Consider the following 23,373-nt stretch of genomic DNA (forward strand, 5'->3'; position numbering starts at 1 on the left):
GAGTGGGAGAGGAAGAAGCAGGCTCATAGCGGAGGAGCCTGATGTGGGGCTCGATCCCAGAACGCCAGGATCACGCCCTGAGCCGAAGGCAGGCGCTTAACCGCTGTGCTACCCAGGCGCCCCCATTTGAGCTTTTTTTTAAATGAACAGTTATAACCCAAAATTTAAAGAAACAATGCACTTGCGATAAAAGCATTGTAAAATGTCACTAGAAGTATGATAAATTTAAGCAATGTTATTAATTACAGTTTTCAAGTTATATGCTAATGGTAACCCCATGCCTGTGTCTGAATCTTATTAATAAACAGCCACTTGGGTGTCAGAGCTATTCCTTAGTAAACATGAAGGATGAGATCTGAAATATGAAAACACTGAATTTAGAATAAATGAATCTTAGAGATCACTGGGTCCAACCTCCTTAATTGGAACCAAGTTTAAAGTGACAAAGGCATAGGCCATTTAATACCACTCATTTTTAGCCCACTCAGCCCTGGAAACAAAGGTGAACTCCTTTTCTTGAAATAATGGACATCTATGTCGCAAGTCATTTTCATGTAACTGCTGTGCCACTCATGTTTTGATCTGATAGTAGGTATGCTGACTTATACTTCCCCCTGACTAATCCAAACCACACTGCTTTACATACTAATCTAAAGGACAGGCATCCTGAATCACCTCGTTTGCCTGGGAAGAAACCTGGACTTAAAAAGAGATTTGCAAACATGAGCCAGTGTTGACATTACCAAATCTAGAACACAGGAAGCTATGAATGAGGAGCAAACTGATCTCGTATTTGCCTGTTAACTCTGAAATATCAAGGCAAGTCATCAGGAGTCTTATTTGCATTAAGGCCTGTAAGTCTTATGATGAAGGTGGGACTAGGGAAACTAAGGCTGACCAAGATGTTAGAATGGAGGATGATAGAACTTCAAAGCATGAAGTTTAGGATTCTGTGATAAAAGGGGATAAAAACAATTTTAGTCCTTCAGAAAGAAGTTCTAAGGCTATAGGGAAGTTTCCCACGGTTAAGCAAAAGTGGAAAGGCACTAGGAGAATCTGAAAGAAGATAAAGTTGTATTTCTTTAGGACCTACTGCATGTCAGATATAATGCCAGATTGTTTACATTAAAATATTTCCGTGACTCCTCACAACAATCCCATGTGGTAGATACTTTACCTGAATGTGTGACTTTAAGTTCCTTTGGAGATGCCACACATGGAATAGAAGTTCAAGATATATTTGTTAGCAGGTAGGAAACATTTCTACTCCAATCCTAATAGAGCTCAAAGCAGCGATTCCTATAGAATAAAGATGAAGTGCACAGTTTCTAGAGCCAGACTATCTGGGCCCAGTGCTGGTGAGCCAGCAGTAGGACGGTGAAGTAACTCCCTCTGAGCCTTAGTTTCCTTATCTGTAAGATGAGACTGAGAGCTGGGGTGAGAGGTAAAGCAGGTAGCCGGTGTACAAATCTTGCTCTGCGCTGGGCATTTAGTAAGATCTCCGTCCCCAGCTATTGCTAGTATTATAAATCCCACCAGCAGAGGGAGCAATACACCTGAAAAAGCAGGGTTCTGAAGAGTCCCAGAGGTCACAAACCCTCAGAAGTGGGGGGGGGGGGGGGGGGGGGGGGGGGGGGGGGGGAGGAGGAGGAGGAGGAGGAGGAAGAGGAAGAGGAAGAAGAAGAGGAAGAAGAAGAAGAAGAAGAAGAAGAAGGCGGAGGCGGCTACATTGTAGAAAAAGACTATTTCCTCTTGGAGAAAAAAATTATTATGGCTTTCAGCAAAGAGTTTGAATACTGGACCAACATCAGGAGACTCAAAATAACAGAACAAGATCTGGAAACCCAAAACCAGAATCTTGCTTGAGCAGACCAGCAATGCTGACAGTGGGCCTAGATGGCTGCAATGCGAATGGGCTAGCCGGGACTGCCTGACAGTCTATTCAGCTTATCCCAAATTTCTCAGAGTGGAGGGGGACTGAAGGCTGAAGGAGGTAGGTAAATAATAATGATAATAGCTAGCATGAGCTTTTGCTATCCTTATAAAAATTTTATGAGTTACAAGGAAACTGAGGCACAAGGTAGTGAACTAACTTTGCCAAGGTCTCAAAGTTAAAACCAGTGAAAGCCAAAATTCTTACTCATTACATGTTTCTGTAGAAAAGTCTCCAACAATCCGAGTGTGTCTAGGACAACAGGACACAGAGGTTTTGGGGTGTTTTTTTTTTCTTTTTTAATCATTCCTCTAGCCCCCAAACACCATCTTAGATCACAGACACTCTGCTATGTCCCAATGAAAGAGCATGCCGGTCACCACAGGACTCGGTCCTGTGTGTGAGTAAGGGAGAGCAAGAAAACACTGGAAGCTACAAACACGATAAAGAGCCCATGAAGACAAACAGAAACCTGTGACTTGTTGCCTTGGAACTTGCTAGAGCGACAGAAGCTGGGACATGTTAAAAATATACACTTGGCCCAGGAGCCACAGAAACTGAATTGGGTTCCAGAAAAAGGTGGAACAGTTGCAGGTCTGAGTGCAGTCTCAAAACACTGAGGTGAATCAGCAAATAAGCAACAGTGTGTGTGAGTACAAAAGGGCTGTTGCTATATTTTTGCCCTCCAACTACCGCAGAAGAATCTCTCATGTGGCCCGCCCCAACCAGAACCACGTGGGAAAGAGAGTTCCGGGAAATGCAGTTCAGCCTAGCCAAAGTGACACAATACAGAACCACCACAATCAACTGCTTTTCAGTTTGCCACACATACACTTCTCACTAGACAATACTTCATCTCCAAATAAAGATGAGAACACTGTGACACGTCTGCCTAACAAGACAGGACAATCCCAAGTGCTATCAAAAGCTAGCTAACCTGGAAATACATGTCCAGAAAGGTAGCATGAGGGGCTCTGTAGACCGGCTCCCCGGGATAGCAACTGTAATTGGTAAAAATTATTACAAAAAATATTTAAGTCTCAGAAACTGTCCTAAAAACATAAGTCAAAAGAATAAAATCTTTATTCAAGAAAAATCTTTATTCAGGAAAATCTATTTCCTCTTGGTAGGAACAGCAGAGTAAGTGGCACTTCAGCCATGACTTTATCCCACCACTGTTCCGCTAATGGAAGACCTATCCCAGGTGGGTGAGACCAAGAAGAGAGATCACCCTTGCTCCTCAGCTCAAGGGCTGTGTGTCTCTCCAAGAGGGATAAGCCTACGGCCTATGTTGGGCAAGCTAAATTCCAGAGGAGTGCAGATGAGCGATAGGGCTCTCCAAACAGCCCCTGGTCCTAGAGCAGAGATTCTAGTTCACACAAAGCAGGCTGAGAATTCTGGGATCTCCATCTTCCTTACCCCAGCTCATTTGGGAAGTAAAGACTCCAGACCAGGAGAGGCAAGCCCCCAAAACTAGAAATTACAAAGCCTTCCCAGGGCCCTACCCATAACAAAGAAGTCTACACCAAGAAAAGTAGGTCACTGTCCCAGTTCCAAAGCAAGAGCTCTGAGTTTTGTAAGAGAAGAGGCAGGACATAAGAACACAGCACACTGAGGGTCTCTCCAAAGGATGTGATTTTATGGAGTATGGAAGATTCGAGACTAAATGGGCTCTTAGAAACAATGGAGATTTTGGTGTAAAGGAATCCATAGGAAGATGATAGGTCCATCAGAGCCAGAAGCTAAGCCACAGGACAGCTAATTTACCATATAAAAAAAAACCAAAACAAGAAAAGTAGTAACAAGATGTTTTATAATTCTACAGATGGTGGTTTTGGCAGAAACACTGAGGACATCTAAAGCCAATCCATACCCAGAGTGTGTATTCCAGTAAGAACAAAACACCACCCCTTTCATTATGAAGGCAGTCCAGAGCAATCAATCTGCCAACAGAGAGCTTGCCGGTACCCCTGGGGAATGGGGACATATCAGGGCTCAGTGTTGATCTCATTTGCTGACAGACTGAGTGCTCAGCAGTGACTGTAGTCAGATTGGCCTTGGTGAATGGAAAAACATACATAACCTTTATACTGCCACCGTGGACACTCTGTTTACGAGCCCATTAGATAACAGGGTTGGAGGCTGACTAGCATCCACCAAATAAATCTTTCCACCCCCTGATTATTAACATCCTTCTGTTTTGAGGTCACCATTTGGTGAATGTTTACAGAGGACACAAATATCTCCACATTCTATTCCCATTTATCCATCTGGCCAAAAAATTAGCCACAGTCTATGATTTGTTGTCAATCCATACTATTTGACCATCTCTTCTTTCAAACTAAATGAACCACCAGAGAACCACCCTGAAGTCCCACCACTAGAAGAGTTTCCCTTCACCACTCTCCTTTAAGGCCTTCCCAAAGTGGGGTGGTGGTTCTGCAGCCACTTTTGGATAGTCTTTGCATTTTCCTTCCACAGGCAGCAGATCATACTAAATATAGGTTGAGCAAGAGAAGACAATCAGTCAGAAGTAAGAGCCATCTGGTCAACTTTCTCACACAACTTTCTTGTGCCTTCAGGACTTGGTTACATTTTGTTACGGAGGGCTGGTGTACATGCCTGACTTTATGGCATGATGGGTCAGAGCACACCCAGTTCATAAAGGACAGCTTAGGTCACATGATAACTTAGAAGGCCATGGTCAAGTGTTCGGTTTCTTCTAAGGTCCAATAGGAAGCCAGAAGCTGTTCTCAAATAAAGATAATAGGGGTTTTGTTTTTTTGTGGGGGTTTTTTGTGGGTTTTTTTCCCCCAGAGAATGGAAAAATCTCTGGCTGTGCTTCCAAATCCTAAGTGCTATGTTGTATGTCACCTTTAGCCAACCAAATAGCCTCCCTATCTGTCACTGACACTTCAAGCATCATCAGATTTACTGTATCATATGGCCCAAGAGCACAGAGCAGCTTGCACAGCAGCTGGACCTGCTGCAGAGTATGGTCTTGCTCTGGGACTCACTCAAAACTGGCAACTTATTGGGTCATTCAATAAGTGGGTCAGAGTGATGTACACAAATGAACTATATACTGGTTTTGAAATCCAAAAATGCCTGAGTATTGTAACTTTCCTAGTAGTTGAATGGATCATATACAGTCACTTGCCCCCATACAACTGGATACCTGGAAATCACACCAAGCTAGCAGACCGCTCGATTTTCATGGGATTTATTTCTCACCATCCGGCATTCAATTAGCTGCCCAGTGTCTAGTGTAGTTGCTACTTCCTGCACACCAGACTGAGCAGAACCATATAATCAATGTAATGGAAGAACAGATTATCCTGTGGGAGGAAGCTGACCAAAATCCATGTAGCAAAGATAATAACGTAGGGCTAAGGAGTTCGTGTATCCCTGAAGTAGGAGAGCGAAAGTTACACTGCTTACCTCGGCAGTTAAAAATATACTACTTCTTGTGGTTTGTGTGCAGATCAGTGGCTATATATCAGGTAGCAATTAAATCACAACTGCTGTAACTTTCACGTGCTTGATGGTGCCACTAATGTCTGTAATCCTTCCAGGAATGTGGTATTTCTCTTAGTTTGCTATTTTTGTAGATAGAGACAGATCCTGTGAATTCCCACACTTCACAGATCAGGATCCAGGCTCTGAGTATGTCGTCTATTCCAACTACACATTTCAGTACTGGATAAGTGGCCACAGAGTAGGTTTGGGGACCTATGGGGCCCACTGTACTAGAACCTAAGCCAAAATCCATTGATCACCTAATCTCCATAAGCTCCTGCTCTGACCAGTGGACCACAATGACATTTTAGATTTCTAGGAATTAACGTGATTTCAGAGACAGTGTCCAGTAATCCATAAAAATGCATAAAATCCTGGTCAATTGCTGCAGGAGGAAGGCTGGGAAGGTGATAGACATTAGACATTTTTGGCCACGTGGCAAGATCTTTCCTCCAAGAGACCCAACCTTCCCTTTATTCAAAGGGTTCTGGGTCTGTAAACTAGCTCAAGTATGGGAAATAATTAAGAAGCTGCAACTCCGTTTTCATGAATCAAGTTCACCAGATTTGGAGCTTTTCCGCTCATGTAAAGTAAGACTTCATCGCTATCCATAGTCGATTCCATTATTCACAGTAGTTATGTTCTGTAAAGTCACCACAGACACTGAATTAGCAAATACTGAACCACTGCCCCCCAAGGAAAACAGAGTTAGATTCCTGCCAGCCTCTGGTTACATTTTCACCCAGCACTCAATATAAAGCCTTATTTTATATGTGTTTCTGTTTAAAGACACCGTATTTAATATATATTACTTATTCATTAACATTGAACGCATGGCCGAAAGCATCATAATTCATGCCTGAACAAAACGACAGAGCGCTGCATTGCTCGACCGACCTCAGCTGGAATGTGAGCATTAGGTGATTCAAACACTCTGCACATGCATGTGTTCGTGAATTACTACAAACACTGCTAGGATTGCTTTTGAGGTTACAAAAATATTTTACCAAACAGAATCTGCAAGTAACAAGGATTAACACTATGTTAGCAGTCGGGAACACCATGATCAATTGGCCAATGCCAAACAGCTCTGGGAGTCAAGATTATTTTGGTTATGGCTTTGGCTCTGCTAAGTAAGTGTCTCTGCTTGTCCTCTGCCACCATGCAATCCTGTCATCCTTATTACATTTCAGGGTCTCAGTTTGATGGAAGACATTCTCCCTATAATTTCTGGTCTCCAGAAAAGGGCCATCACAGAAGTCTTCAAAAATATATTTGTCAAAACTACATGGAAAGTAAAGTCCTCTGCATCCTCCCAGAGTGGTAAGAAGCTCTTACATGATAATTCTACTGTAGCATTCCAATATTCCTAAGCCTTGAGATACCTTTCTCTTCAACATACCAGGGAGATTTCTGGCATTTCAAGGTTATTTAGCATAGGCAACCTCTGAGTTCATTTTTAGTCCACCACCAAGCAAAGTGTTAGAGCAATTCCTAGCCCCTCAAACTAAAACACTGAATTTGGGATTTTTGCTCACTAAGCTCATATCTGCAAATTCATCCTGATCTAATTTTATGTTTCTTCTACTTTCATCATATACCTTGAAGTTCCTTTCCCCCCCCAAACTCCCCCAGATGTCTGTCACTATAAATTGGAAAAATCATGTAGCTCCTTTGGTCTGTATTGTACCCTCACAAATCACACAGGTCACACTTCTGCCACACCCATTTGGGGCCTGCTGGGGTGTGGGTCTGACATAGATCCAGAGGCAAGGAAGGGTTGTGGAATATGTTCTGAGAAGGATCTGCAGTGTCTTGCAAGTCAACCAGCTCAGGGGAAGCTTCTATAGGTTCTTCAGACAAGAGTACTTCAACTGGCAAAATTTAGGAGTACAAGATTCTGGCATCATGAGAACATACCCATATGTCCCTATCCCAATTCTCACAATCCCATTCCTTCCCAGTCAATGCCTTAACTTTAACAAAAGAGAATCTAGAAGTTTCAGAAATCATTTACATTACAATTCAGTCACCCAAGATGAGATTTTAGGTTTGATTTCCAGAAATCTCAGCATTGTAACTACAGTATATACAGATTTTTTCTTTGGAGAGGTCAAAGAAGCATTCAGGTCCCCTGTGCAGACTTTGAGCTGGAAATCTGAAGCCGTGTCTTGTCATATATTTTCCCCAAGTTCCCCAGCACAGTTACAATTAACCAACCAATACCCTTACACTCTTATTGTTTGTAAATGCTTTTATGACAGCTGATATTTAGTCACCCAGAGCTTTACCTTCTGTAGTTGCTAGATTACAACTATCTAAAGGTGATAATTTATGTAACTGTTTTACCATGACATGGCCCAGCCTATCAGTACCCTCATAACTGCTAGAAACAGAGTCACTAATACCTGTAGGTCTAATCAGATCAAACAACCAATTCAAGAAAACCCAGAGCCAATTTGAAGTAATCATTCTTAAAATTCTGTTCTTCTAAATTTCTGCTACCAAATTAGTACCAGTCGGGATTTTATTGGAGAGGCAAAACCACTAGGACAGATACATAGATATGGATACAAAAATAGATAAATATTAAGTAATTATGTCAAGGATTTGGCCCTATGGAATTTGGAGAGCTGATTAAGTGCTTGTCTTCACATTTGATTCTGGAGCTTGAAACCCACATGGCAAAGTCATTGGAAGGAAAGACAGACCTCATGTGGAGAGATAAAAAGCAAGCTGGTACTCACAAGACAAACTGAAACCCTTGTCCATCTTTGATACTCAGTGATCCTAGTGAAAGGGGTGTCCTACAGAGACTGGGAGCTAAGTACACACACCTGGCCCAGGAGTCAGGGAAGCCGAAGAAGGACCTGGCAGAAGGTGAAGTACTGCCGGCCCACTACTGACACACACCAACCATCGAGACGGCAGGTCAGCGGCACGTGTGAGACACGCACAGCTGCTGCTTCACACCCCACTTACAAATCACCCCCAAGAATTTCTCTTGATCTCATCTTAACCAGCAACATACAGGAAAGGAAATTTTAGGATATCAGTTCACCCTTGCCAAGTTGACACATTACACAGCCACCACAGTATCATTAAAATTCCAAGCTGAAGAATGCAACATCCAGAGCAAAATGAGATTTCTGATGTCGATTCCAGGGGAGACACAAAGAGGAGACGAGCTGGTTTCATTACAAAAGGAATGGGAAGGATAAAACCGGTACTTTGGATAGAGAGATATAAAAAAGGAACAAGGAAGGATTCAAAAGAAGATACTTGCAGCATGGATTCAAAATCGTCTCTACACCAACTACATATGACCTGAGGGGACAAGTAAAGAAATGTTTGCTGTCTGGACTCCAAATACATTTCCAATCAGCTTGAGTAAGACTGGGTGCTTTCAGATGATGAGCTGAATCTATATGCCCTTTCCAGTCCTGATAGTTTTTAATAGCAAATTTACAATCAGGGCAGAAAATGTTCTTCTCTTACATAAATGCCCCTGCAGACATGTCCTCTGAGGAATTTCTTCAGCCAAAGCACTAGCTTGGTGCAAAGTTCAACACCATCCAGGCAACTGCATGCCTATTCTAGTAATCTTGCTAGGATTAGGGTACACGCAGTAGTGAGGAAACAGTGAAAGAAATTGGTCTACAGAGTCAGAGCACCAGGGATAAAACTGCCCTGATCATTTTAGGACTTGGAACACAAAGAGAGTTGCCAGAAGGTGAAGAGGTATGGAGTCCCCAAAATAGCAGTTCTGAGAGTAGTTTTTTTGACCCGTTTTCAATATCTCCTTACCAACTTGGGAGAGAGAGCCTGTGGGATCAGTATGAAAGGGGAAGACATTAAGGAACAAACGTTGTTATCCACCAAGTCACAAAAGCAAAAGTAATTCAAACGTGCTCCTCAGAAAATGTGAAGTCCAGGGTCCAAAAAATTTTATAACATAAAGTCTGGTTCAAAGACTAGAAATATTGACATTGTAAAGGAGAAATAAAACAACAAATGAGGAAATCTCCAGTACATCTTATCAGATCACTTCAATGAACTCTCAGATGTGACCGCAGAAATGCCATGTTTCAGTCATGTATAGTTAAGTACCCCCATGCCTGGATGTAGAAAGAACAATGACAATTTGGTAGGATACATTTAAGGCCACTTAAGGAATGAGTTATGGGTCTCATTATAGTCTTTCACTCTGAGTTTAAAACACAGATAAAAAATAAGTACGACCAAACTTATAGCCAACCATTCCAACTATTTAACCACATCACCTTGGTCAAGAGCTACCCAATAGACTTAAACTCAGCAAAGTGATTTGCAAAGCACAAATACTTCCTTTTGAGTCAATATCCTTCTTCAAACTCATCAAAGTGATTTAAAAGAGTATTTCAAGCCCAAGTTGTCCTTCCCTCTCATCATTCTGGAGCACCTTGTTAAACAGCGAGTAACAGTAAAAGAGCATTTAACAATCTGCTTCACATATACCTCTTTTCCAGCCAAATTGCACCTATAAAGTTAAAACAGAACCTCTCTGGATTCTCAACAAACATGAACTGAATATTTTATGATTTATGTAGTAGTTACAGTGTGTTGCCTTTTCTTAATTAGCATAGATATGGATGCCTTTCTTTCGTGGCACGTTATTATTGTTGCAGTAATTCAATAAAAGTATCCTAAACATTTACATTGTGGAACATTTTTATGGTTTATAACAACGGAACGGCACACACAGTGTCATACATCTGCTTTCGAAGTTATTGCTTTATTTCATATTTTCATATCCCTTTTAAGAATGAGAACTATTGTAGCTTTGGAGCATGCCTTTATCATTTCTGCCTCTCTATGAATTCCATTCTTTCACATAATTTTGCATACTCATAATGATGCTCAAATTAATTCTGTTCAACTGATGGCAATTTTTTCCTGAACTCTCTCATGACGGAGTAATGAATTGTTCTCTTAATCTACTCCATTGTATTTCTATTATTAAAATAATAAACATTTTTCCCTGTTTGGTCACTAACTAGATTTGCACTCACCCTCTCCAAAATGACTCACATAAAAGTCAAAAGCATAAGTTCTCCATAGAGAAACTAAATACATGTTGAAAGGTCAGTCATTATAATGTCTTTATAGTGTGCTATTTCCCTAAACCATTTCCAACCTCAGGGGTCAATGGAATAGGGGTTCCCTTGAACAAAGTGATTATGCAGAACATCTCCATAGGTCTTCAAGTGGTCTCCCTCGTATTCTTATGCATATTTGTGACACAACAGAGTCATAGCAGTTTGCTTCAGTTTGAAACTCAAGGCTCTGAGACTCCTGCACTTGCAATCGCTCCCTCACATCCCTGTGTCTGCCTGAGCTTTTAAACTGCCCATGTCTCTACTCTGCCTCCTTTATGTACAGAAGAAGTAGCAAGTGCAGATAAATCAAAAAGCGATCTTTTGAAGTAACAGTTGGAGCTTACAGTACCAAAATTATGAATTTCAAATAAAAGGTTTGGGAGAGAGATTCTTTCAAACCTTAAGGTGTGGTCTGAGTGATGAGCAAACGTACCTGAGTGGGAGACAGCGGTTGAGGTCTGGCCAGGGCCACCGACTGGCACTCGCAGAATGAGAGGTCACTGTGCATGCAACACTCTAAGTGTCCACACTGGTAGTTTTCCAACCAATTCCTGGGGATCTTGAGAGAGATCTACAAGAGAAAGAGAAAGGCTAATTAGTATAGTTTTACTATCAAGGCATTATAAAAAACTGAGAAAGCTAGGCCTGCCTTGACTAGGGAGAATAGGGACATCCCTTCCCTTAGCTGGAAATCGCAGAGAGGAAAAAGGACAGGAATCACACAAGGAAAGGGAAAACGACATCAGAGCTGGAACACCAGAGAGCAGCAATGAGTGACTGTCAGAATAACATGGACAGTGGATAACAATACCAGCGATCAGAAATGCAAATAGTGATCATTTTCAGAAAAATAATTCAAAAGGCTACAGAAGGGAAACGGATGAAACATTCAAAATTCCACAGATGAGGGGTGCCTGGGTGGCTCAGTCGGCTAAGCACTTGACTCTTGATCTCAGCTCAGGTCTTGAGCTCAGGGTCATGAGTTCAAGACCCACGTTGGGCTCCATGCCAAGCATGGAGCCCACTTAAAAATTTTTTTTTCATAGATGATATGATGATGATAATGATGATGAAGATGATGATAATTGCTGACTACTAGAAAATTCTTCAAATTTGTCAAGAACTATTCTTTTTCTTTTAGATTTATTTGAGACAGAGTGAGCAAGAAGGGTGGGGAGGCGCAGAGGGAGAGAGAAAATCCCAAGTAGACTCCCTGCATCAAGAACTATTCTGAATAGTTTACATAAAGTATCTCATTTACTACTTAAGCCATCCTTATGACATAGGAACAAGTATTATCCTCTTTTTAAGATGAGGAAATTGAGGCCTTAAGTTATTACCTGAAGTTATTTACCTATGGTTTATATGGAAAAAAAGAAAAAGCAGTATACTGGGCTTTGAAATGGGACATCATAGATGAAGTCTGTGCTTTGCTTTCCTTTCCATCTCTACAGAATCCCTGGCAAGGAAGGGATGCGGGTGTGGCTTGGGTTTCCACTTCCAGTGCCTCTACCATGAGGGTTCAAACACTCTTTTGATATCACTGCTATTGCTACTTAGATGGCTCTCCTTGATTACATTTCCCCAGTCGCTACGAGAAGTGAGAAAACACAGGTGGTCAACAACAGTACTGGCTCTTCTTTCATTCTGTCATTCATTCACTCCCTCATTTATTCATTCATTGAACAAGATGCCTGTCCTTTCCCAGTTTACCCTAGTTGTGCCCTGCACGGTAACTGTATCATTCACAAGCACTTTCAGGCCCAGATGTCCACATCCTGGCTAAGATGAAGCCATGTTCTCAGCGGCTCACTCGAGGTTTGCTTCCCAGTCTCTAAGTCAGACAGAGAGAAGAGCAGAGTCCGGAATTCCTCTGGTACTACCATACAGTTATAGTTCTTTGTGTTCATTACGGAAACATTTCTATACAAAAATAAAAGGCACAATTGTATTGGAACCAGTTTGTTGATAATTAGTATTTAAGAAAATCGTTTTCCTATAGCATTGCTGGAGGGCCCAGTTAAGTCGTACAAACACACACACTCAAAAAAGGTTTTGAATTTTCATCGTATATGTCAAATGAAGTCCAAGTGAATAAATATCAGGGTGTAAGGAGGAAAAATTCTTTAAGTGAACTGACGATTCTGCAAATGTTAAGTGACGTTCAGACTTGGTTATATATAAAATACAGTCACAAAAAGATGAGCATTATCCTTTTCATCAGTACATACATATTCCAACACAGCTCCACCCCCTAGGATCTACTGATTAGTGACCAAAATGAATATAGTTATACACATGCTAAGTTTTTATGCTGTTTTACCAGCAGATGACTTGGTTGATCTGAAATGGAAATAAATCCACAACCTTCCTCCTTATTTTTCTTCACACCACTTAATTTTGAAGATGCAGAATAAATTAAAGGTCACTCAGTGACTCATAGCTAAAATCCGCATGGTTAATCCTGAACACCTACTTTCTGATAGATCAACCAATTATGCTCTGGGCTACACGATCGTTAAAACGTACTGGAGTCTTGAATCCACTGAAGTGTTTTAAAATTCAGCCAGTATAACCCTTCCTGCAAGTGTTCCATTGCTTTTTCCCAAATGTGTGAGCTCTCAGGGGAGCTGACACAAAGTAGCTGTTCCACACTTCGGAAAGGGAGTAGCAGTTGCCAGACTTGAAATTGCCGCTGGGATTACAACAAATCCCCAAACCACCCCACAGCAGAAACAAACAGCAAGTCTCATATGTTAAAATAGCAAGAGGAGATTGAAAAGACAGAAACCTTTACGCTGCATGCAGAATTCTTCGCAGCAACCTTTGGGTAATGTTGATAAGCCTGAAAATTAAGGGGATTTAGTGGTAATAGTGACTGGAGGGAAAGGTAAGGACTTGTAAGTAGGACAAAGAAAATGAGATGGCTGATAAATCTGTTAAAAAAAAACGCTTTTTAAAATTAACTAGTAGGTTATTCCTTATTACAGTATGTATTACATATTCCCATACGGTTTAGTTATTTCTGCAATGTCTGTGTTCAAAACAGGCTGTAACATGCATAGAGGGCCATTCCTGTGTTTTGTTCATTTTTGGATACCTATAGATCCCAATGATGCTATACATTTGATACGTATTTAAACTAATAAAAATTCAAGTTATCATCTTAAATGTAACAAGGCTAGATTTTAAGTAATATGCCAAATCATAAAGTGACCAGATAGCTAATTTTCAAACTTACAAACTCATATATTTCTGTCATTCTATAGGGACTAATCATTGAGTGTTATTACGGATGAGCCCTTAAAAGGAATTTTTCCCCATCCTCTGCCCTTCAAGCAAGCATTCAGCATTACTTAGGCATTCAGCACTATCTCAAACAAGTGAAAAGCTGTTATTTGTCTAAAGAACTCCAGGGAAGTATAAGGCATAGTCCTCAGTAAATCATGCCATCAGTACCATTACCCTGCATTAAATTTGTATGAATGAACTTATTGACTAATTGGCAATATGTCAATGGGAGAATTTAATCTTAAATATATTACACATGCTATAGACTTTGAAGTTAACATCAAAAGTCAGAAGTCTTCTGGGTATGTTAAAAATTCACTCAAAATTTTAAGAAGTTAATAGGAAATATTCAAGTCTCCCTCTATGGATTACTGGAGGGTTGCTATTATAATGCTTAAAAATCAGGTATAGTGTAGAAAAATTAAACTCTGGTTAAGGTCCATTAATTATAATGCAATGCCTCAGCCAAACAACAGCTTGGCCTTAAATCAATACTCAATTAAATACTTCCTGCAGTTCTAGCCATTAATTGCTCTGCAGCTTTGAAAATAACATTCTAACTGCTTGTAGAAAGGTAATCAAAACTGGTGTGTGAAACTAGAATTTGGTTCCTTTGTGATTAGATTTCCTCAACCAGGAAAATTAACTTCTTCGGTGACTAACCGTTCATACCTTCCAAATGCACTCAAAAGTATTGAAAATTGAATACAATAACAAGCAATCGATTTTTGGTTGTGAAATACTGTATTTAGTTTGCTTTGAAGAATGAACACCACGAAACAGTATTCTCAATCTTCATAATGAAAAGTATCATCACTTCTATGTTAGATCTTTAGGTGGGAACAACAGAACTCCTGCTGCCTATCTATGATTGGAAGGAAAATATTTAAGAGCTAACACTTTGCAGCTGCTGCTGACAAGGGAACAGCCATGTTTCAATAGGAAACACGACCTTGTTGGGCACCTAGGATCCACCTTTCAGGTCAATTCTGGGCACAAAGCAACTCATCCTGCCGAAGGTGATGTACAAGGACCCTCCCACTGACACATCGTCCAGAATGCTGATTGCACAGCAGGACAAATACAGAAACACAGGAGCGAGATGTGCGATTAAGGATGTTCGTTCTGGATAGAGGGCTACAGAACTCAGAAACTCACAGAAACCGCCACCATGGCTAAAGAATGAGGATGAGAGAACATAACTGAGAAACAACGCCAATATAAACACCATGCAGGCAGGGAACGGCAAGTGTTTGCAAACATGAGGACTAAGAGTTTAGAAGGAAAGGTTTTGGAACAAAGTGACTTCTCTGTCCTAAACTGGCTGGGGCAAGAGGGGGGTGGGAGTGAGAACTGCTGCAAAATGAGGCCCGCGCAGACAGAAGAGGAAAAGGAGGAGCCTGGAAAGGAGTCCTGTGCTCTCCCTCACAACACAGTCATGGTTTAGTGAGGATGCTTCGTAAGCGTGTGTGTTGTATGGTGTGCGTGTGCGTAAATCTGATTTACAGCAAGTTTGATATTTATCCATTATCATTCAGATGTGCAGAAACATAACTTTCCGTATTTCTCCCCGCCGCGTTCAACGTGCTCTCTGAGCCTCCTTTTAAAAATGTAAACCAGATTTCCAGTTTCCTGTTCCGCATAGAAGTTTGGAAGTTGCCACTCTGTCCTAACAAGTGAGTAGCAGAACTGAAAAATCAACTCTTTTTAGATTCCCAAAGGGAACTGGGGTCACAGGGCAAACTGCTGTCACCAAATTCACTGGCAGGTGAATATAGAGAAACACAACTTACCGGAGCAGAAACCCAGGGGCTGAAGCGTCTGTAGAACCAGTGCAGGGGTATGAAACCTGCAATGGATGAATTGGTGGTCTGCGTGGACAAGCCTGAGAGATACAAAGTCCAGGGGGACCTCACACTTTTCTGAGCTCTGCCTGCTAGAGTTCTACCAGGTTCTGACAGTAAACAGCTAAGAAAAAAATATCCTCTCTTGCTTTCAGCAGGAGACGAGAAAGAAGCCATCTTGAAATACACCGGAACATTCCGTTCCCCTTTATAACGTCTGCCCTCAGGAGAAACTATTTAACTGCAGCCTCACCTGGTGGTATTTATCCGAGTCTAACTGGCCTGGGGGAAGGGAAGGACCCAATTGCAGCCCAGTCTCGCTCTCCTGCCCCACCTGAGGAGGGTAAAGAGAAGGGGCACGAGGGAGAAGCACCAGTGAAGCTGACAATCCAGAGGCAGAGGCTCAGTAAAAGACTGAGACCTTCTCAAAAGACTATGGAATGCTGCCCTTCCCCCACACACCTCCCCTCTCCCGCACACCTCCCCTCCCCTCCCCACGTTACTAATGGCCTATTTACAGCAGCTCCTTTTACGCTGCACAGTGCATCTGGAAAAAAAAATTTACAAGACATTCTACAAGGCAAAACACACTTTAAAGAGACAAAGTAGGCTTTAGAAGCAGACACATCAGGGATTTTAGAATTATCAGATCAGGAAGTTAAAACGTTATTAAAATGTTAAGGGCTCTAAAGGATAAAGTAGACAGCATGCAAGACACATGGGCAATATAGAGAGATGGCAATCTGAAGAAACAAAAAGAAATTCTAGAGATCAAAAACACTGCAAGTGAATTGAAGAATGCCTTCGAAGAATGCTTATTAGTAGATTGTATGTATCTAAGGAAAGAATTGCCACACTTGGGATATCTCAATAGAAACTTCCAAAATTTTAAAGCAAAAAGAAAAAAACTGTAAAAAGAAAAGCAGAGCAGAATATCCATGAATTGTGGGACAACTAAAAAAGGTGTAACATGCATGGACTTGGAATACTGGAAGGAGAAGAAAGGTAAATGAACAGAAGCAATATTTGAAATGATGACTGAGAATTTAACTAAATTAATATCAGACACCAAACTACAGATCCAGAAAGTTCAGAGAACTCCTTGTAGGATAAAGGCCAAAAAAACCAAACCAAAACCAACCAACCAACAAACAAAAGTATACCCAGGGATGTCATTTTCAAACTATGGAAAATGAAAGATAAAAAATCCTGAGAGAGGGATACCTAGGGTGGCTCAGTCGGTTAAGCATCTGCCTTCAGCTCAGATCATCATCCCAGGGTACTCAGATCTAGTCTCACATCAAGCTCCGTGTTCAGCAGGGAGCCTGCTTCACCCTCTGCCTGCCGCTCCCCTGGCTCGTGCTTTCTCTCTCTCTCTCTCTCTCTGATAAATAAATTAATCAATTCTTTTTTAAAAATCCTGAGAGAAACCAAAAGAATAAACACCTTACCAAGAGAGGAACAAAAAATTACATCTGACTTCTCCGAAACCAGCAAGCAAGAAGAAAGTGGATTGAAATATTTAAACTGTTGAGAGAAAATAAAACACCAACCTCTTAATCTGTACCCTGCAAATTATCCTTCAAAAGTGAAGGACAAATTAAGACTCAAAAAGCCCTCAGGTAATCTATGGGCTCTGGGTAATAATGATGTGTCAATGTAGGTTCATCAACTGTAATGAGTTCCCACTGTGATGAGGGTCCGCACGTGCAGACTCGGGGGCTCTATGGGCCCTCTCTGTAACTTCCGCTTACTTTTGCTATGAACCTAAAACTGCTCTAGAAGCTAAAGTCTATTTTTTAAAAATGTCCCTAGGCTTCTGCAGGTAGCTCAGTCACATCTGGTTGATATGTTCTCTTTGGTTTAATTCTTAATTAATAGAAATATCAGCGATACGTACTTCTCTGTGCACTTGCCTCTTAACCTCCTCCTCCTTGAGAAACCTTTTGAGAGCAAGAATTTGTTGACAGGTCATCACAGCAGAGCGGGTGGGGGAATGCATTTTACAAGGGTACTCCTCACATTCCAATGGTCTATATCACACTCCCTGTTGAACTTTTATGACCACATTTGTTCTCTGTGTCTGCAGCTGATGTAAAGCGTTCCCATCTGGCTTTTGTAGGTGGACAGCGTCCCTGCTCAGGACCAGAGCCCCTAGCGTGGTCTTGATGTCTGTGTACTCTCTTTGTTCCTTACCTCCACCCCGGGCCTCCTATAATATAGTAACCTTCATTGCGATCAGATGCTCTTTATTAGCACATAAAACAATTTCTTGATTTTCCTCCACACCAGGTGTTTCCAAACTTTGGGATATAACAGAAGATGTAATCCAAATGCTCTTTCTGCATGGAAATGAAAAACCTTCATATAAAATCCTCTGGTCATCCCAGTTGGGGAGCATTATAAAGCCCTGCCTCCCATGTAGCAACAAAGAACATACTCCCTCTCTTGAAATTACCAAAGATATGGGAGTAGGCTCCACTTTGAAGCCTGAATGTACACTTCTCTGCTTTCCTCTAGCTGGAGGGACTTTCATCTCATCTCTCTGTTTGGCAGGAAATTTCTCCTAAATCATCCTTCCTATTTCATGGTATGTAGTAAAAACTTCATGCTCGATCCTCCAAGGTTTTGTTCCTTATGTTTAAAGGAAAGATTTTGGAATTTAGAAAATTGCTTTCAAGTGTTTGTCCTTTGCGAATGAAAGCCCGGTTTTAATTATATAATCTACGAAATGGACTTCAAGAACCTATTCTAAAGTGCAAAGGGTTGACTTTGACTCTTTTGTCCTCCACTTCCAGTAATAAGAATCTTAATGTGGTGATGTACAGAGACTGTAGCAGACACCTTGCTAAGTAGTTGTCTATATTATCAATTTTACACTCATAAGGTTCAACAATGACATTCCTGAAGTACAGGGAGATTAAGGAACGCATCCAAGACTGCACAGCTGGTAATGAAACCAGGAACTGGACCACACAGCTGACATCCAAAGGACATACTCTTTTCCCTCTACATTATACCGTCTGAGGGTAATCTATACTGATCCAATAGAGGATCAGACATAAACAAGGAAGTAGAAAAAAATCCCGTATCAAAATATTATGTAAAAATATGTATAATTTCTGTATGTCTAATTGAATCGGTAGTAAAATGTATAGTTCTAATGATTGAGGTTTCAATCACTCTCAAAAAATCTTTCAGTCATCTTCAGAAAATCTTGGCTTATAGAGCTCTTTTATACAAATATCTATTATTTCTCGATGTGGAGAACTTCCCTAGACATAGGAGCACACCATAATGCACAAAACTACATAAGCACATCCTCTTATACCAGCTGTCTTCGACCTCATTCACTCCTGCTGTGTCACAGGTTTCATTGATAAATGTAAGTAAAAGTTAAGCTTTTTTCCTACATCTAAAATTATGTTTTCATTTTTATGTATATTGTTTCCTTCTGTAATTATAACAACTCAGAAGTATACATAGTGAATTATATCACATTCCTTGAAATTCAATGGAGAAATAAGCTATCATAATTTAAACATAATCAGGAAATACTACTTAGTAATAGGTCCATTGTGACAAGTCCTAAAAATATCAAAATATGAAACTTGAATTCTAGTAAAGAAATATTATGAGAGATTTCTACTCTGAAAGTATAATCAGGGGCACCCAGGTGGTTCAGTCAGTTGAGTGTTTGACTCTTGGTTTCTGCTCAGGTTGTGATCTCAGGGTCCTGGGATCGAGCCCCACACTGGGCTCTGTGATCAGCGGAGAGTCTGCTCGAGATTCTCTTTCTCTTCTCCCTCTGCCCCTCCCCCTGCTCACAGGCACGCGCGCTCTCTTTCTCTCTCTCTCTCTCTAAAAAAGGAATAAAATTTTAGAAATAAATAAAAGTATAATCATATTTTCTTCTATGTGCCCCCAAAAATAATTTTAAGGAGAAAGGAAAATGTATTTACTTATCATATGATGCTTATCTTGATTTAAGATATTATTTATACTCCATGTATTAAATTCCAGAAGAACTTACTGTATTTTAATATTGTAAAACACAAACCATAAAATGTAATATTTTTCTTGATTTAATATTCTTATACCTATTTGAGATATATTTTACTATGCAATTTTTCAATTTGCTTACATGGTATGTATTAAATCAGTGAGAGAACTTACTCTAGATATGTAAATTTAAAATAAATACTATTAAATCGGAGTAAAATGTGGAAGACAAGACGGAGGAAAAACGGGTTCAGTTTCTGCAGTATTATACTCCCATCTTATATCATCAATATCATTGTTCAGTCAGGAAAATAGAAACTTCAATTGGTATTTCACCTGGAGGAAATTTAATACAGGAAATAAGGTGCAAAGGGTTTCAGAAGGGCTGGAGTAGCTAGAAAGGGACAAGTTCGTGGACGATTAACATTTGCAGGAAGCCGCCCGCCATCCTAGGCTACAGGAGCGGAGGGGACATGGTGTCACCTGGAGGACGCAGTCGCTGCCCAGCTGCAGCTGCTGGACCACCTCTGTCGCTGGTGCTGTTCAGAAGCGCTGCTGAAGGGCCTTGCAGGAATCCACGGCCCATTCTCCTGGTGCTCGGGCAGCAACCCTGGGCGCAAAGCTCCTCACGCTGTCATGGGGCAAATGGGGGCAGGGCAGGTTAGCCAGGGCTGCTAAAGCACCTGATGCTACTGTTGCTTTGCTACCCGCCCCCCTCCCCCCTCCCGCAGAACCCCTGCCGCAGAACCCCTGCCGCTGGGGGAGGAACCCGGTGCTCCTGCATCACCCTTTGGCACTGCTGCTGAAGGCTCTGCTGAAAGCTCTACTCATCTCCCCAGAAAGGTGTAGGGTTTTGGCTTCTCTCTCCCAGCCACTTTCCAATCACCTGCCAGTGACTTTGCTACACTATCAGAGCCTAAGAGAAGCCAGCTGGCAAAGAAATGTCTGGCAGGTAGTTTTTCCGGCATCCAGCCCTCTGTGATACGGAACAGCACACAGAAGATTAGAAAGAGAGCCCAGGGCAAATGTACGAATGACCCCGTCCCACCTCCTAAGTCATTGCTAATTTTCAGTCTCCTTTCCTTGACAGCAGGCTTTGGTAGTCTTCACATTCCTTACATTGTATTCTGCTCTTGCTCTTCATTTTGAAAGCTGAAAATATATTTCTATTCTTTTAGTAATTTCTGCAAAATTTAAAATCCTTCGTTGTGATATAAAATAAGATTTATAAATGTAAAGTTCTATCCAGCAATCTTGCTAAATGCATGTATTTGTTCTAATAACTTATCTACAGATTTTTTTGGATTTCTATGTATACAATAAAATTATCCATGAGTAATAAATTATCATGGCAATTTGTTTTCTACTTTCCAATATTATTTATGTATGTGTTTGGATATTTACTTTTGCTTTGTTGTGTGGCTAGTGTCTCAAGCAAAATAATGAATAGAAGTAATAGAGGGCATTCTTGTCTTCCCTTCCTCATATGAGAGGAATAGATTTCAATATTTCACCATTAATATGATGCATGCCATAAGATTTTCTCTTTTAGAAAAGTTATACCAGAATAGGGAAATTTTATCCTCGTTTTAGTTTCCCAATTCTTTTTTTTTTAATCACAATCATTGTTTAATTCACTAAATGCCTTTTTTCAATACCTTTTGTGAAGATTGTATGATCTTTCTCTTATTCCGTGAATGCATGAATTGATTGTTCCTTTAGGAAAATCTACAGAGCTTTCTTTTCCCATGAGCTGCCTCTCCTCCTGGACAAACTCTGTGAGCCACTGTTCTGGGCCCTGGACATGGTACCAGCCTCTGGATTTCTGCACTTGCCTCTCCCATCATGGCACCTGTGTCCTGTGAGCGAGCCAGGGTGCAGGCCATCTTGGTGCAAATATTTTCAACCTTCCCTGTATGTAGTAGAGTTTCCGTGCTATGGTTAGGGGCAGAGTAGAAGAGGGTAGCCCCTCAGCCACACTCACCAGGAATGTTACCTCTTCAACTCGTAGCTGGAGGGAATGAGAAATGCTGGTGATTGTCCCTGGAATGTGATAAAGTAAGCTTTGATTGGAGCTGAGGGGTCAAGAAGGCCCATCTTCTTGGCCATGCCCATCCCGGATGAAGCTTCTGTGAATCTGAACTAGAAGGGGGAAGAAAGGGAGGTGTGCTGTGGCTTGGATACCACCAAGGCTCACATACAGCATCTTTCTGCACTTCAGTAGATTTGACTGAATACATGTTTCTGCCTTTGCTTCTTTGCTGTGTACCCTAATGTGTTTTTTCCAGACACTTTAAGTGGTTGGATGATGTCCTATAGTTTTCACTACTTTTGCTTGTTTCACTGGAGATCAGGTCCACAGAACTCTTCACACCGGCATCTTGAAAGTGGAACTCTCCTGAGGAATGGTAAGATAACAAAATGATGATCTGAAACTATTTCAAGTCTTTATATCTGAGACTTTTATTTTTTGTGTCCCATTAATTTACTGGTAAGTCGCTGGCATTGAGGCCATTAGGACTAAGGGTATTGATATTTCTCTGCTACCTATTTGATAAAGAAAAAAAAAGCTTTTACAAATGTGTTTTGCATCAGGACAAACCCTATAGCTTTATGCCCACCTAATCCTCTACGATTACATTTCCAACATAATGACAGAACGAACTGGTATCAGAAGGGAAATAAAAACTTCCAATTGCATAAGGGGCCAACTAAAAGGAAAATTTATGCTGATAAATAGCTGCGTGATCTTGGGTTCACGATGGGGGATTATATGATTTTTAACAGTATCAATCCAGTTCTCTAAACCCAGGTAATTATTTATTTTAGTTAAAATAATCCAGAAGAATTTTTGGACAGGCTTGGGTCATATAATTCTAGAGTTAAAATAATCTTACTGAGCATGCGTACGACCAGTTCATTTATGGCAGCAAACATGGGAAGTCACTTGTTAGTGCCACACTGGAGACCAAACTCACATCTATGATTAAAGATTACTATAATGTCGTCGACCATGCTGCTTTCTCTAACAATCTCAAGTTATTTTCAACTTAATGGCTGTCCTAATGTAACATGGCTAAAAAGTTAATTTTTATAGGGTTATTAATGTGAATAAAGCTGGGTGACTCCTTGCTCCTATGATTTATTTTTGACATATAACCCGAAGAGCCCCATTTAATGTCTATAACTTCCAAGTTGACACAGCCCCTCTTTCTTCATTACTATTTTCTAAATATCTATAATTCTGATGCTGTATGTTATGTGTCTTTTTCAAATATAGTTTTATAATTCTGCCCCCTTTAGGTCATTGTCATTATTGGTTTATTATAATTGGTATTTGCAACATATTTATTAAACTCCTCAAAATCGGTTGGTATGATCTTTTCTATTCTTTATTAAATAAAGGTTATTCAGTAAGGCATATATATTTTCCTTGATTATATTTTCCCCAGTTGGTTGCACAGCCCTCTACCATTACCTTTCAGCTAATAGCAATTCAGTCTCATGCGAGCTAAAGGGCTGCCAAGTAGTATTATACAAATAAAATTTCTTATTAAAAAATACTCAGTTGCATTTTTCTACATGTAAATAATGTGTGCATACTACTACTCTATCTTTCTCTTTTAAAATAATAATATATTGTATG

General features: G+C 40.7%; 1 long non-coding RNA gene across 1 annotated transcript in view; it reads right to left on the reverse strand.

Moving 5' to 3' along the window:
• Nucleotides 1-11,029: 11,029 nt before the first annotated feature.
• LOC103657959 overlaps nt 11,030-23,373 on the reverse strand; it is a 29,167-nt gene continuing 16,823 nt past the window's right edge. The window contains exons 4-6 of the long non-coding RNA XR_566997.2: nt 21,712-21,869; nt 20,211-20,358; nt 11,030-11,161 (exon numbers count right to left, since the gene is read on the reverse strand). This is a non-coding gene — a long non-coding RNA (uncharacterized LOC103657959). The remainder of the gene's footprint in view (nt 11,162-20,210; nt 20,359-21,711; nt 21,870-23,373) is intronic.

Source organism: Ursus maritimus, unplaced genomic scaffold (genome assembly GCF_017311325.1).
Source record: "Ursus maritimus isolate PB19 unplaced genomic scaffold, ASM1731132v1 scaffold_11, whole genome shotgun sequence".
In the NCBI taxonomy this organism is placed as follows: Eukaryota; Metazoa; Chordata; class Mammalia; order Carnivora; family Ursidae; genus Ursus; species Ursus maritimus.